The sequence below is a fragment of the Alligator sinensis genome, unplaced genomic scaffold (assembly GCF_000455745.1).
Source record: "Alligator sinensis unplaced genomic scaffold, ASM45574v1 scaffold1405_1, whole genome shotgun sequence".
NCBI lineage: Eukaryota > Metazoa > Chordata > Crocodylia > Alligatoridae > Alligator > Alligator sinensis.
In genome coordinates this window covers 169,604-185,988 of record NW_005843095.1, presented here as the reverse complement: position 1 = coordinate 185,988, position 16,385 = coordinate 169,604, and positions in this window count along the sequence as shown.

The following is a 16,385-nucleotide window of genomic DNA, read 5'->3' as shown; positions in this document are numbered from 1 at the left end:
GTTGCTAACAGGCGGGTGCTGCCTGTGGGGTGCTGCCGCCATGGAGGGAAGGACCAGAGTCTCCCGCAGCTCAGGGATTGCTCAGCTCGCCGGCAGCTCGCCCCCCTTCCCCCACGCTTTTTTTTCTTGGTGGAGCTGGGAGGGATGGGGGAGAGGCAGGTGAGCTGACGGGGGGTGGGGTGGGGGAATGTCACATGACATCATGGAAGTCCCTAAATTGAAATGGTGGGTTTTTAAATGATACGATTAAAAACCCACCAATTAAAAACCCACCGTTTCAATTTGGAGAAAACTGAACCCCTGCCACATGTACAAGCACCCCTTAGGCTTCAAGCTTGCTTAACTGAAGTTAGTGGGATTGCTCGTGCAGAAACCTAAGTATTCATGTAAGCCTTTGCAAGATTGGGACCATATGTGTGACAACACCTGAACCCATCTATGGAATTTAAGATAGCATTAATAAAAAAACCTGTGGTAATAAACCCTGTGGAGGGTAAACAAATGTCAATAAGGCCAGACAAGATTATACAATCTAAACCAGCCCCACATCACCTGTTTCTAGCTGGTCAGTTGTTTTTGCTGTCACTTGACTATGTGACCTAAAACGGGGGGCCTCAGCAGCACAGTTATTGCTAACAGACATTGTGTATGGTACAACTAACAAGCACACCATTTGGGGATTTATTTCCTTGCTTTTTGTCATTTATTTCCTTGCTTTTTGTGCCTTTCAAGCTTCCAGGTACACTGTAGGAAAATACAACTGGAAAAAAAAAAAAGAAAATAGAAAAAAATGTTTAAAGCTTTGCCAGGACACTGGGATGAGTGCTCCTGAAGAACTATGAACAGATACAAAAGCTCAAAAGTAAATCAGAAGAACAAACACTGTAAAAATCAAGAAACATTTTCCTTTCATTTTATCTGAAAAGCCGTTCTGTCTTCTTCTACTATAAATGTAGCTTTGGTGGAGAGTGGTGGTGTGGTTTAGAATTGTAGAATATAAAAAGGGGGAAGATTCTTATCTCAGCTTCATCAGTGTAAATCCACAATCATTTTTCAGTAAATTATTTTGGACATCAAGGTAACATCAATTAGAACTAAGACCAGGTATTCATTTCTAGGAGAAATTATTGTCTCTTTGGTTGGAAAATGTAATCTTCCAAAAGCCTATTCTGCCATTTTCTCAATCATGGAATGGTTTTCTATGATAAATGTCCACTTAGTCAACATGCAGACAGGATCACTAAGGCCAACTGGTCAAATCAAATGACTTCACGACAGTACATGAGTGTGTCTTTAATGATGAAACACCAGTTCATGTCAGAGAATCTGGCCCATATACAGATGAGAATAGGTAAGAGCATGGGCATATATGTATTCACATGGTCAATGTCGGAAGTGCACATTTTCTGAGTGATCCACTTACTGATCGCAGAATCCTTCACTTCCTATTAAATGTGTCATCAAAGAATCCACACAAACTAAAGAATTACTGGGGGCATCTACACGTGTGCTTTGCTGTGGAGCTGACTGATTAGCTCTTCAGGAAAGCATCACTGACTACATGTGCACCTGTATTAGGGCACAGTAAATTAATTAACTCCACTGTAGGATAGTACTGTCTGGGACAAGTACTATCCTACAGCAGAGTAGTTATGTGTGTTGGCTGGAACTGCCTGCCAGCTAGCCCCACACTATAGCACCCTTGTGTCACAGCCAGCCCCTCGCAGCACAATGAGCTGGGGCAGAGCAGTCCTGGGCTGGCAGGTTGATCCCCAGCTGGGGATGCTTCACCCTAGCTCAACGTGCTGTGGTCCTGGGCGCACATGTAAATGCTGCACCTGGGATCAATAAACTCTGGCATGAACTGCTCTGGAGTTTCTTAATACATGCTAATTGCACATGCAGATGCATCTGCTTAGTGGTTACTACTGATATTACTACCCCCTGCCCCCCATTGGTCCGCCACTGCATAACTATCATTAAAAGTCTGGCTATTCATTTAAAAGACAATAGGTACTCAAATAATTGCTTATGTAATTAAGGTTATGACCAGAGCACCATAGCATCAGGTGCATCTAAAGTCTCAGTATGATAGATGTTATGCATTAGCAGATAAAAAGAAGGTGAAAGAAGCTGGAAGATTTTCCATACATACTGACAGCAACAATACTTAAATCGACCAATAGTTTCTGCTTCTTCAGCAATGTATCTGATTTAGTTTCCAAACAGCTGATTGTATTGGCTGGTTAACACCACAGGGAAGTTAAATGCTGTTGGGCAAATGCAGTACCTGCAATATCTCCATGTGAAATACAGGACTCCCAAAGCAATGCCAATGGGACTAAAACTTACATTGGGCTGGGTTTAGCACCTCATATTTGCTCCACATTCCCAGTTACGTTCATATGTCTTCATTTCTGTTCCTTGAGAAATAATAGGCTTTTTTCAGTAGTCTAGCATTTCCCCTTTGAAATATAGATCCACAAGTAAGGATTTGATGAGCTTAGGAAAAATATAGGTGCATTTCATTACTTACATTTTTATGAATGGTCCTAAACAGTGGTGGTATTGGCTTAAATTTCACTGTGACTCCTTGCACTGGTGATTGCACTAATTTTAGAACTATATGTGCCATGCCTTACATATAGTCCAATACAATTTGACAGTCCACTAATGGATCATACAACAATTGTATTAAACTTGTAATGCTCTCCATAGTTATGGAGAGTAGACTGGATGCTGTTTAGCTTGTTTTTATTGTTCACAACTGCTAGTTTGCCTGCTTGGAAGATGATAGCACACCAAAAGTCACTGATGACTGCTGACCTAACCTCTGATAACCTTCAAGAAGCATCTTGAGAGACATTTTGAATGCACTTCAGCTGACTCTACTAGTTTGATTGGATCACAGACTTATGCAAGAGGAGATGCTTTGCACAGTAGTATTTAACATTTCAGCCCAAGGCCTGAAAATATTATTTCAAAGAGGCTGAAAGGCCACATTAAGAAATGTTCTTAGCCTCTTCCGCTCTCTTTACACCACTCAAGTAAGGAACCCTACGTATGCTGCAAAGGGAGAGAATTTGCCTTTGAGAAATCCTCTACTGGGATTTTCCCAAGTATGTGAATGGGGAAAGAAAATTGCCTCTGAGAAATTCTCTACTGGGATTTTCCCAAGTATGTGAATGGGGAAAAGAAAAAGCCCTCGTAGGCGTAGACTTGACAAGCTGGTATATCAGGCAGGAAGGGGAGTTTTACTGGTCAGAGCATGCTAGTACTCTAACTACATTCAGCAGATATATAGCCCCCTTGGGTATCATCATCACTGAGTGCAAGCCAGCACAGTGCCAAGACAGGGTCAGGGAGCCATAAACAGTGGTTTCAGCTGCTCCTTTTTTACCATCTAACAGGCTGCCCTGAGCGGCCTTAAGGGGAAAGCATCCTTTCTTGTTCAGCCCTCTTTAGCCAGGAGAAACCAACTGAGTTCTTTATAGAGCTGTGTGGAACCAGAATTTTGATTTTTCTGGCAAATAATGCAATTTTGAAACTTGTTTTTCTTCCAAGTTGGAACAAAACCAAAGAATTTCAAAATGAATGACTCCCCCAACTCCCTGAATAGACATGCTCCTATGGGAAGTTTTGTTTTCAACCAAACATTTTCCAAGAGTAAAACATTTTTCACTGGAAAAAAATTCAGCCAGCTCTAGATTCTGGACTGCTCTTTCCAGGGCTCCCACAGTTGGCCAGAATAGAAGTAACACAGCAGCTAAGGTAGTTTCTCCTCTCTTCTTTGCAATGGAACAGGCAGCCAACCAAGCTGTGCTGAAAAGGCACAGAGAGGAAGGACTGCAACTGTATAGATCATTCCCAGGCAAAACTGGAGCTGCTCATGGGGGAAATTGTAAGGAACCAGTACCCATTACCTCTTTTTCACTGAAGTGATGCAGTTGATTCTCACGTCAGTTTAAATCTCACAGGACATGACTTGGTGCTCAGTTCATAATTAGGATCATAAGCAAGTAGGGCTGGAAGGAACCTCACAAAGTCATCTAGTCTAGCTCCCTGCCCAAGACAGGATCATCCCTGACTGAACCATCCCAGCTGAGTGTCTGTTTAAGCTGGTCTTGAAAACTTCCGAAGATGGAGATTTCACAGTCCAAGAGTTACTTGACCATGAAAACATTTTTAAAATGCGTTTTATCCAAAGACCAGTTTTCCTTGCCTCCCTGCCTTCTTTGGTAAAGTGCCATGGCTCGGACTGCACTCAGTCCCTCTAGAAACCTTCAGCCAGTTCTAAACAGAACAAATCTCTCTCTGGCTTCTAGGTATCTCCTTGCAATTCAAAGCCCCCCCTGGAATGATGATCTGAATAGAGTGTTTGTAGGTTCTGGGTTTTGTCTGTCCTTCCTCCATGTTTCTAGTGTTAGGTTTATTAATCAGAGAGCGTAGGGCAGGCCTCACTTGCAAACCAGCATCAAGTGCTTTCAATCCATTGATCCTTGAACAGTTGGAGCTGGACACCAAGCCTAAGAAGTTCCTCAAGCCTGCATGAGTGACCCAGACACCCCACAACAAAAGTCATGAGTTCTCCTTTAGTGAGGAGCCCACTGAGGGTATTCAGCCTTGAATTCTGCCTGGTGTTGGAGCCTATACATAATAGTACCTGGTGAGTCCTGTAAGAGCTAAACACAGGCTGTGACAAGCTGCTTTAAACATTTTAAAGGCTAGTAACAATTATACTAATACAGTATTAAGTGCAAAAGAAAAATCTCTATGTTAAGAAGGATGAATCTCTTCAAAGTAGACTGCAAGGGATTTTTTTAAAAATTGGGCCTGTGCTCTATAACAAAAGGAATGAAAGATTTTCATGTGAAGCAGATAAAAACACTGTGATTCTAAGAGGAAGAGACTTTCATTCTGACTGTGTTGAACTTTAATCTTTCATACAGACCTCCTGTGTCAAGCAAGGCTGTTGAAACGTGAGCTGTTGAGCACCAAAAAATAATTTGACTGTATAACAGGACCTGTCCCTCTGAGCATGGCTGAGAATGTACAGCTGGCATTTTCATAGGATTTCTTTTCTAACTTGTTAGATTTTCTTTCTTTTAAAATAATCTTTGAGTTAGAACTTTTAGGTTAGTTGAGATAATATCTGTGGTTTGACTTGGAACCTCAAATATCCTGAAATACCTATAGACTTATTGAGTGACTTGGCATATTTTTGGGTGCATGGACTTTCCAAGCTCAAAGTTACTCAAATGAGGATATACTTCACGTGAATAAAGGTGACTTGCACCCTCTTGGGAGATGCTAAAGACATCAGAAGAGAAGTTTGCATTCGAGGAAGATGCTGAGAGGAGTTCCAATGGGGGTAGAGCTTGCTGGGCCACCATTAAAAAAAACCCAAACAAAAGGAAAAAAATCCTTGCTGTGGGCTTGAATGCCAGAATAGGCATTGCAGTAGCTGTGGCTGCAACTGCTGATTGCTAGCCTTTGGTTGTACAATACTACCACGACCAAAAGAGACCCTGTGATTCTTCCATCTTCCCAATTGGCCCAGTTGGGTTAGAAACTCAGCAGTATGGAACATCCACACGTTAATACTTATAAGTAACCTCCAACTAGTAGGGCTGTGTGACGCTTCAGTCCCTGATTCAATTGGGTGGAGATTCAGCCTGATTTGGTGGCCAAATCTCTGAATCCTAATGAAATCAGGAGACCCTTTAATCTCTCTGAATTGAATCAGAGCCCTCCAAAAGATTAGACAAATCGGACATAGACATGGCTTTATAAGCTTTTTCTACATACCTCAAGGTACCAGGGGTTTTGTGAATGCTGCAGTGTTGGGGTGCACGGAGTGTCCCACAGGAGTGTGGGGGACTCCCCTGTGTGCTTGGCAGCAAACCTGGAAGTGGACCAGAAGCACTTCGGGTCTATTTCTGGGTCTGCTGGGGAGTGTGCGGGGTGGGGGGGACCCCCCACACCCCTCCAGCCCGGTGACTGGTGCCTCCTGGGTCTGGGGGGGCACCTGGGGTCCCACTGCAGCTGCTTGCCGAGCTGGGGGACTGCAGGGGGGCCTCCCAGCACACTCTCTGGAAGTATTTCTGATCCACTTCCAGGTTTGCTGCCGTGCATGTGACCCCCTCCCCCCCCGCACTCCTGTAGGGCACTCCAACCACTCCAGCATTGCAGTGTTCACGAGCCACGCCTGGTACTTTGAGGTATGTAGAAAAAACATTTAAAGCTGTGTCTATGTCTGAATCGCTGATTCTCTGAATCAGCATTGAATCTTCAGATTTGGATTCAGCCAGATTGAATCAGAGACAGCGATCCGAATCAACAAATTGAATCACTGTCCCTGATTCAGGCCAAATCTGAATTGAATACGGCCCATTTCGCACACCCCTACTAGCCAGTAAGTGGATGAATGGTGGATACTAGAACCAATAAAACTTGATTTTTGAAAACATGTAACAGCTTCCTGAAACTGACTTAAATTGCATGAAATGCACCAACTCTCCTATCAAATAACAGCCTTTTTGCATTTTTTCTTTATCTTTATTAGTAGAGGATATCTCTATTTCAGCATTCTTGCCTTTGTTTATAACTCCATCAGATGAATTAGTCACACAGATGCACCTATATATGTCTATATGCGTGCACTAGAACACACGAAATTTGAGAATGACACTCAAGGTAGAAACAGATGTTACATGATGGTGCATTGTGCCGCTATAAAATGTTTTATGGAGGCGCAAGTGGTGAGCAAATAGATGTCCCTACCCTATGTCATGCCACATCAGCAGCTGCACAAAAGGTAGCATAAAATACTGCTGCTTTATTGTGATGGGCATTTATTTGCTCTGTGGCAGCAGAGTGCAGGCAGCCTGGAGCAGCTGCTCTGCTTTATTGACCCTGCCACAGCTCCTGGACAGGTGCTGTGGGGACTTGAGGGGCCTGATCCCAAGGCCCCCTTAGCCCTGAGTGCACCTGCCTGAGTTTCCTTGCTTACAGAGAATTACCCAGGGGATCTCAGGGTGCCACTCTGTAAATGGGGAAAGTTGGGGTTCTCTGCTTACAGAGACCCAGGGGTGCATGCCCATAAGCAAAAAAATCTGCATGGGTCCTAGCATGGAGGCACGGGATCTGGGGAATCCCTAATGCCCTGTACCTCCACACTAGGACCCACGCTGGGTCCCACGCTGACTTGTGTTCATGCAGAGGCAAGTCCTGGCAGGGAGGCATGGAGCAGTGTGGAAGCCAGGGAGTTCTCAGAGCCCCATACCACCATGCTGGGACGTGCGTTGATTCATGCTTCCATGTGAAGATGAAGCTGGGGGTTCCTCAAGTCCCATGGGGTCCTTGTGGCAGGACCTGTACCAACCCATGCTTCTGTATGAGACCAGATCAGCATGGGACCTAGTGCAGTCCTGGCAAGGAGACATGGGGCATCAAGGACCGCAGAGGCAAGGGGAAAACATTGTCTATGTTCCCACATTAGGCCCCTGCCCAATGCAGGACAATGGGGGATTTGTTTTTGCCCAGTAAAGCAGATCAGCTGTGGCAGAATGCATCCTGCCACAGCTGATTCACTTTGTTTGATGACGTCTGTTTTTACCCTAAAAGAACAGTTTTCCTTATACCACAAACAGTCATAAGTTAAGCAACTGCTCTGTCTAAAATATCACACTCTTCAATACATTTTCTGAGCTAGAAGTTTTAGGTTTACTCCTGAGAAATCATGTTATTTTCACCTGATTTTGTCACTGGAACCATAGTCCTCTAATGGAAATTTCCCACCTCCACATCCATTTGTTCTTGTGTGCAAGAAATTGTAATTTTGCTTAAATAGTTCTTGTGTTATCCCTCACAATGTATTAACAGACAGAAATCATATCTCTTGTTTAGCCTAGTGAAACAGAGATATGATTTCTATCTGTTAATACATTGTACTGTTAATACTTGTGTGTGTGTGTGTGTGTGTGTGTGTGTGTGTGTGTAGTCTACTTGCATAAAACAGACTCCCATGCCCCTGATCATTCTTGTAGCCCTTATCTGCACCCTTTCCTGCTTGTCTTCATCTTTCTTGCTTGTCAACTTTTTCTCGCTTCACCTTTTCCTGCTTGCCAACGTGGATGAGCAGAGTCATACAAAATATTCCAGATGAAGTCTCACCAGTGCCTTGTACAATTAAATTAATATCTCTTTATCTCTTTTGGAAATGGATTACATGACATAATCTAGGATCACGTGTCTTTTTCACAGGTGCCTCGTACTGGTCATTTGTGGCCATCCTGTGTTGGAACAATGCACCCTGATCTTTCTCTTCCTCTGTTATTTTCCAACCAATAAGCCCCAGCACACAATAGAAATTCTTGCTATAAATCCCAAAGTGTACTATTTTACTTTCTGAACTATTATATTTCATCACATTTTGATTACTGTATGTGGCGGGCTCACCGCTTTTGCCCGGCAAGCCCAGCTTGGAGAAGGACACTTTGGATTGGTGGAACATTTCCACTAATCAGGTAACAGGTGGGAGGGGCTTGCCCAGCCCCTGCTCAGAGTGGTGGGGGCAAGGAGCCCCTGGACCTGATTGAAGACTGTGCTTTGCAGGTCCGGTGGACTTCAGGGTGGGGCCTCAGGACTTCCCTGGGGCCTTGGCATGCTGGACAGATGCGGCGAGGGACAGCAAGGAGAGAGAAGCTCCAGAGAAGACCGTCATCAGGACTCTACCTGAGCCTCGACGGTGCGTGGATCAGCGCACGGAGAGCTGGCCCTGGGAGCAACTCGGGGCTGCTTGGGCCCCCCATGGTGCGCAGGTCAGCGCATGGAGAGTCAGCCCTGGGAGGAGCTCGAGGCTGCTCAAGTTAGCCCCAGCCCTAGGCTGGATAACTGGAGCCCCGCAGTGTGGCTCAGCATTAAACTAAAAGAGCCCCAATGCCCAGAGCAGGGCCCGGGAAGGGAAAAGACCCCCAGCATAAGGCTGGGGAACCGAAGCCAATAATGGCTTGGCTCCCATAGGATCTCCCTGGGTGCCCAGTGCAGGGCACAAAGTCCAGAGAGAAGGGCCCTCAACTTGAGGCTGACAGCTCCAGGAGGCCTGAGCGGAGGTGCCCCTGGACAAGGGAACCTGGAGGGAGTGGGCAGGGGGGGAGGCCCCACACACCCTCCACTCTCCAGGGTTGGAGGGGAGGAGACCCCAAATATACACTGGGGAGGGTTCTGTGGAACACTCAGGGGACCCAGGGGGAGAAGATGCTATCCCATTTGAGGGACCAAGTGGTTGGGTCTAATATCTAGATAGGGTGCGTCTAATATCTAGTCTAGTTTGTTTTTTTTTATTTGGTATGTATTGTTATTGTTGGTGTTATAAATTCTTGGGTGTATTAATTCTGTATAATGAGCTCTGTAAGGATGTCTTTATTAGCTAACCCACTTACGGTATAAACTTGCTGGATTGACTGTCCTGGGATCCACCCCCTCTTCTGGGCCTGGGGCATGGGTACTTATCCAAATGCCCTCCCAGGGCAGACTTCCTCTTGCTAACAGACCTTTATATGAATATTTGTATCTATACCTGTAACTGTATCTATCTTAAAGAGTTTTATATATAAATGTTTGTAACTCAATAAATTGTATATAGTTATGAATTTTGGGCCTGGACTAACTCTATAGAGGAAAGAAGGATCTGCCCGAAATTCCGGCATCCCTCTCACAGCACCCCCTCCTGCCTACCCACTCCATCCAACTGAGAATAGGGCACACCTTTGGGTGTACCTGGGTTCCATGTAGTTCCCAACGTCATTTGAGTTTTTCCTGATATTTGGATGTTTTACAGGTGTGCGCTGTACTGACATGTCCACACAACTTCAGTTCTCAGTTAATCTTTAGCTCACACCTACTTCCTATGCCAAGATAATTCATGAAAATATTGAAGATGTTCAGATCTAGTGGTAGGCCTTGTGGAAATCCACTAGTAACCTCCATCTAGCTCGTGTTCATTATTTTATCTTTCTGCACAGTCCACTGAGATCTTCTTTTTAGCCAGTGCCTTGTACACCTTGCACTTCTGGTACTAATTCCCATCTTGATAATTGTTTTCCATGTGGTATCATATCAAATGCTTTACTGGAGTTCTGACAGATGAGATCTAGTGCATTTCTCCTGTTAACAACAACAACAGTAACAATCATCATAATCATTTATCTTATCAAAGAAAGATATCAGGTTAGTATGGAATGATTTACCTTAGCATTTTATCCTACTTTCCCCTGCCTTTCATTTTTCTTTCCTTCAGAATTTGTACTATTGTCTTGTGTTGTACTTTCAAATAATCATGCCCTTAGTTCACTGGATCTCTTTCACCCCCACTTTCTTTAATTAGTTACTGCATTTGCTACTCTTCAGATATAGTGTCCACTCAGGGTGTGCGAAGCATGCCCTATTTGATTCGGGTTCAGATTTGGCCTGAATCAGGGGCAGTGATTTGTTTTGTTGATTCAGATCACTGTCCCTGATTTGATTCAGCCGAACCCAAATCTGAAGATTTGATGCTGATTCAGATTAGCTTTTCGGACATAGACACAGCTTTAAAAGTTTTTTCTAGATACCTTGAGGTAGCAGGTGTGGGTCATGATTGCTGCGATGCTGGGGTGCATGGAGCGTCCCACGGGAGTGTGGGAGGGCTCCTCCACATGCTCAGCGGTGAACCTGGAAGTGGACTGGAAATACTTCTGGTCCACTTCTGGGCCCCCCAGTGCCTTCATGGCTCAGCAATTGGTCACAGGGGAACCTAGGTACCCCCCCAGACCCAGGAGGCACCAGTCACTGAGCCGAGGGACGAGGGGCAGTGTGCTCCCTAGTCGACCTGGAAGTGGACTGGATGTGCTTCTGGTCCACTTCCAGGTCTCCTGCCGAGTGTGCTAGGGAGCCCCTCATGCTTCTGTGGGACACTCCATGCACACCAGCATTGCAGCATTCATGAGCCCCTGCTACCTAGAGATATCTAGAAAAAACATTTAAAGCTGTGTCTATGTCTGAATCTCCAAAGCTTTCCAAATCTCTCCGAATTGATTTGAAGGGTTCTGATTCAATTCAGAGAGATTAAAGGGTCCTTTGATTTGATTTGGTTTTGGAGATTCAGCCACTGAATTGGGCCGAATTTCCACCAAATCGAATCAGGGACTGAAGCTTTGCACAGCCCCAGTGTCCATTAGGGCTGTGCGAGGTTTTAGACAGCGCTTCAGATCCGGAGAAGATTTGGATGCTTTGGATGCTGAAGCAGCATGTTTGGATCGAAGTGCTGGCATCTTTAGGCTTTCCGAACCACTTTGGAAAGCTTTGGAGCCACTTCAGAGATTCGGCCATAGGGTATAAAGGGGAATCAATGAAATATCTATAACTTTGTTGTTTTTTGTCTGATTTTGATGAAACTTGCAGAGATGGTAGCCTCCACTAAGAGTGTAAATCCTGCTAAGTTTCAAGAAGATAGGTGCAGGGGCTTGGGGGGAACTTCACCCCAAACATTTGAAAGCAAAACTCACGTCACGTATATATGTTACATCACAGGGGGGTGAAAACTGCAGGGATAGTAGCCCCTGGTGAGGACACAAAGTCTGAAAAGTTTCAAGGATATAGGTGCAGGAGTTTGGGGGAACTGCACCCCAAATTCTTGAAAGCAAAACTCATGTCACGTATATGTGTTACACCACAGGTGGGTGAAAGCTGTAGGGGTGGTGTCCCTTGCTGAGTCCATAAAGCCTGCCAAATTTCAAGAAGATCGGTGCAGGGGCTTGCGGGGGGAACTGCACCTCAAGCTGTTGACAGGCAAAACTCATGACATAGATGACCCTATGTGTGTTAAGGCACAGCAAGCTGAAAACTGCAAGGGTGGTAGCCCCTGCTGAGGCCACAAAGCCTGCCAAGTATCAAGGAGATAGGTACAGGGGTTTTGGGGGAACTGCACCTCAAGCTGTGGACAAGCAAAACTCGTGACATGGGTGACACTGTGTGTGTTAAGGTGTAGCAGGGTGAAAGCTACAGGCCTGCTAGCCCCTGTTGAGGCCATGAAGCCTGCCAGCTGTCAAGGCGATTGGTGCAGAGGTTCTGGGGCCCTGCACCCCTAGCTGCTGACAGGCAAAACTCGTGACATGGGTGCTTGTGCAACTGTCTGTCTTGGGGCAGGGGGGAGGAGGGGGTTGGACAGGACTACTGCAGACCTGGCTGCTAGGCTACTGTGTTACCAGTTACCAATCAATCATGATTCACTCAGGGACCAGCTCAATACACAGTTGCTAGCTAATGTAATGAGTTAATTAGCAATGATTAACACCTACAAAACCACAGACTAAGGAGAAGAAAGAATCAATACAGACAATCAACTGCCCCAAGACAGAGACAGTCAGTTGCACAAGCACCCATGTCACAAGTTTTGCCTGTCAGCAGCTAGGGGTGCAGGGCCCCAGAACCCCTGCACCTTTCTCCTCTACAGCTGGCAGGCTTTATGGCCTCAGCAGGGGCTACCAGGTCTGCAGCTTTCACCCTGCTTCGCCTTAAAACACACAGCATCACCCATGTCACGAGTTTTGCCTGTTAGCAGCCAGAGGTACAGGGCCCCAGAAGCCAGACTCCCCCTGCACCTATCACCTTGAAACTTGGCAGGCTTTGTGGCCTCATCAGGAGCTACCATTCCTGCAGTTTTCACCCCCCTCCTTTGGTGTAACTCATACACATGACATGAGTTTTGCTTTCAAGAATTTGGGGTGCAGTTCCCCCCGAACCCCACACCGATTTTCTTGAAACTTAGCAGGCATCACACTCTCAGCAGAGGCTACCACCCCTTCAGGTTTCCTCCAAATCAGACAAAAAACAATAAAGTTATAGATATTTCATTGATTCCCCATTATAACCTGTGGCCGGATCTCCGAAGCGGCTCTGAAGCTTCAGAGCTGCTTCAGCCGAATCGAAGTGGGAAATCGATCCAGAGCTCCGGATTGGATCCCTGGCATTCAAAGCGGCTGGATCTGAAGCTGAATTGAATAGCTGCCTATTCTCACAGGCCTAGTGTCCATGTCCCCTCTTCATTTTGACAGATTAAAACTCCTTGCTATTAGACTTGCAGTTTCATGTGCCAGTACATGTATTCTGGAAGGGTCGTTATTCCGTTCCCCTTACTTGTTAAACTCTCAGTTTTGTTTCCACCTCTAACATAATTTCCATTTCTATACATGTTCCCATTAGCCATCTTACCTCTGACCCCATATTCCATACCACCTTTCTTATCAAATACTGTGGCAAAACATTCACTTCGCTTTTTGAACAATACTCTTTTTTGACCTGACTGGTCAGTCAAAATACTGGGTCTCATAGATTATTCCAATGAGGAGAAGAAATTTATTTTAAAATTTGGTGTCTCTCATGTAATTCTGTTTATTTATAAGAATGTACAAAATCTTGCTGCATAATCTAGAATCGAACACAACCAGAGAGTTTTCCTGCTCAAAGCACCGAATCCTTTTCAGCCAACACCCTTTCAAAAAGCCCATTTTCTCAGCTTCTCTTTTTGAGTACACACCATGTTCATTACATTGTCATCTTCTCAACCTGAGCTGTTTCTTATTCTCTCTCCCACTCTCTCTCTCTCTCCTTTGAGCCCTTCTGCCTAGAAGATTAAAATTCCTAAAATCTTGCATTTGACTTGTTATGCATGAAAACAGTGCTCAACTGTCTGTTAACAGCAACAGTTGAACCTACCGTTTTTGACCAAGCTTACCCAGGTGTGACAACCAGAACCAGAGGGATTAATAAACAATAATATGTGATTCTTGGAGACATTTGGTATTTTGCCTAAACAGGTAATATTAGTTAATATTAATTTATAAGTTTGTAAACTACAAATGTAACTTGTCTATCATAAGTTTAATCAAAATGATAAATTAACCGTTCGTGGAACTGACCGGGCCCCTATAGGCAAAGCTGTAGCTGTGAGATTAGTTGGCCTAACGGTTTTTTGCTCAGGGTTCAGCCTTAGTGATAAAAACTGGATCTAACTGCTTGGCACACCCAACACATTCCAGAAAAGCATATCCCAAGAAAGCATATTCAAATGAAGCCTAAAAGGGGTTGGGATTTAGGCGGAGCAATGTCAATTTCAAACCTAAAGGTGCTGCATCGTAATTTGCTTATTGGATAAACCCTAGTCTGGGTAGTGACCTTTTATGATAATTTCAACACCTTTCAATCCCATAGGGTAACAGCTATAGGGCAACACTGTGAGTGGCCCTGAGGCCAACAGATTAACATAAGACTAGGTATAAAAAACACATGCATCAGGTGACCAGCAGGAAGGAGGGAACAGAACGGTCATTTCTGTCCCACGCCCGGACCCCAGACTCCTGGTGTGAGTGAGGATCAGATCCTGATCAAGGGACCTTCCTTGGTAATCCCTCTGACAACATCGATCATCAGGGATGCCTGACTTTGCTGGAATCACTTGGTGCGCACCTGGCATTGAGGGACTATTGATAAGTTGCAACCCATGTCTGTCTATTTGTTGTTTTGAACAGCCCAGTGTGGCTAATACCCTCACAGTGCCCAGTTGGCCTGTGACAGATTGATCTATCTATCTGTTATTATTATCTGTTGTTATTATTTACTATTAGCTCTTTTATACTGCCTTATCTGCTTATCACATTTATCTTTCTGTTAACTGGTGTAAGTGTGTGTAAGCTAAAATAAATTTGCCTTTATTTCACTCCCAACTTTGCCTCCTGGATCCAAAACTGAATCAAATAGCCCAGTTAGCCTGTGATAAAATTGATACACTCACAGTGCCCAGCTGGCCTGTGACACCCAGGCCTATAGCATTATCTTTAATCTTCACCTCATCCTCACTGCATAGTGGCCACACTTGGTGTTTTCTTGGTCTCTGTCTTTTTTTATTTATATAAAAGGCTGAAGAAAATTTGAAATAGTTTGTGTGTCTTTACCTCAGAGATTCTAAATCTCCTCTTCAGTCCAGTTGATTTTTACTAGCTAATTCCCTGCTAAGTTGCCCTTTAAAATAAAAATCCTTAGTTACAGAGTCTGTTTTCATCCTCCCACTTAACTTTACCTGGTTACTTGAACCATTGTTATTTTCCACAACCAGCTCTCATATAATGTCCTCAAAACCCAGTATGAAACAGCATCGTCTCGTGTCAGTTCAGTGACTATTTTATAAAGGTGCGTTGGTGATCGTACCTGGGGGTAACTGAGCCTAACCCTCATTAGTAGCATTTCTCAAGTTTAAAACTGGAGACTTAAAGGCTCTAATAATGCCATATGAGTCTTTAACAATGTTACAGAGATCTCTATCACTAACTATGCCTTAAGGGCATTTAAAAATGTCCCCAGTAGAACCTTTTTTACTGTCCTGCGCTAAAGTGGTTTTGACCCAGATATATTCAGTTTTTATCCATGCAAGCAGTTCTTTAACCTACCATATTATTAAATAACCAGCACTTCACTACCACCCTCTTTTATTACTCTCTTTCTTAAAAAGCACTTCAAGATCTATATCCCAGTCATTATTATTAATCTACTCTGTTTCTTTTACCCTTCTGGTATCCAGTTTAATGTCTCACATCATGTTCCTCTATTACCCTCTGGCATCCTCTTGCTCACCGCTATATCCTCATTTACCTGATTTCTCTTCCTGCCTGTTAAAATAGGGTGTGGAGCTTGAACTCTCCCAACTTTTCTCCTACATTTCTTAGTTTAAAAGCTCTTCTAAACATTCATGCCAGCCTGAGACCCAGAAGACCCAGTGCCCCTGGTACTCAGTTGGCAACCATCTGTCAAGAAGGATCCCTTTTCTATAAATGTCTTCTATTATAGAGGATAACATGGCTGTGGAATTTATCCCCCACATGAAGGAGGAGAGGTTTTTTTCCTCTCCTCAGGCTCCCATTTGGATCCTCTTCAGCATCAGATGTAATGGAGGGATTACCAGAGACTCATTTGGCCCTCTGACTACTACCCCATGCTGCTCATCCATGTGGGCACCAATGGTATGTCCAGCAGAGACCCTGAGTGGATCAAAAGTGACCACAGGGCTCTGGGTGTGAGGATGAAAATTAGAAAGGCCAAGAAGTATTTTGAGATGCATCGTGGGTGGGGGAAGTAGTGCAGTTGTACCCCTCTTTGATTCCTGTACCACCCAAACTTTAAAACCACTTTCTGGGAAGGGCAGCAGTATTTCTATTCAGGCAGTGTTGTTGAGACAGTCAATTGAATGCATGGCTCATCTTCATCTCCCTGATTCCTGCTAATTTCTCTTCACTCCACAGGTGTTAACAACCCTCTATTCTTTTAATGATCTTAATGGTCCACTCTTCAAAGTA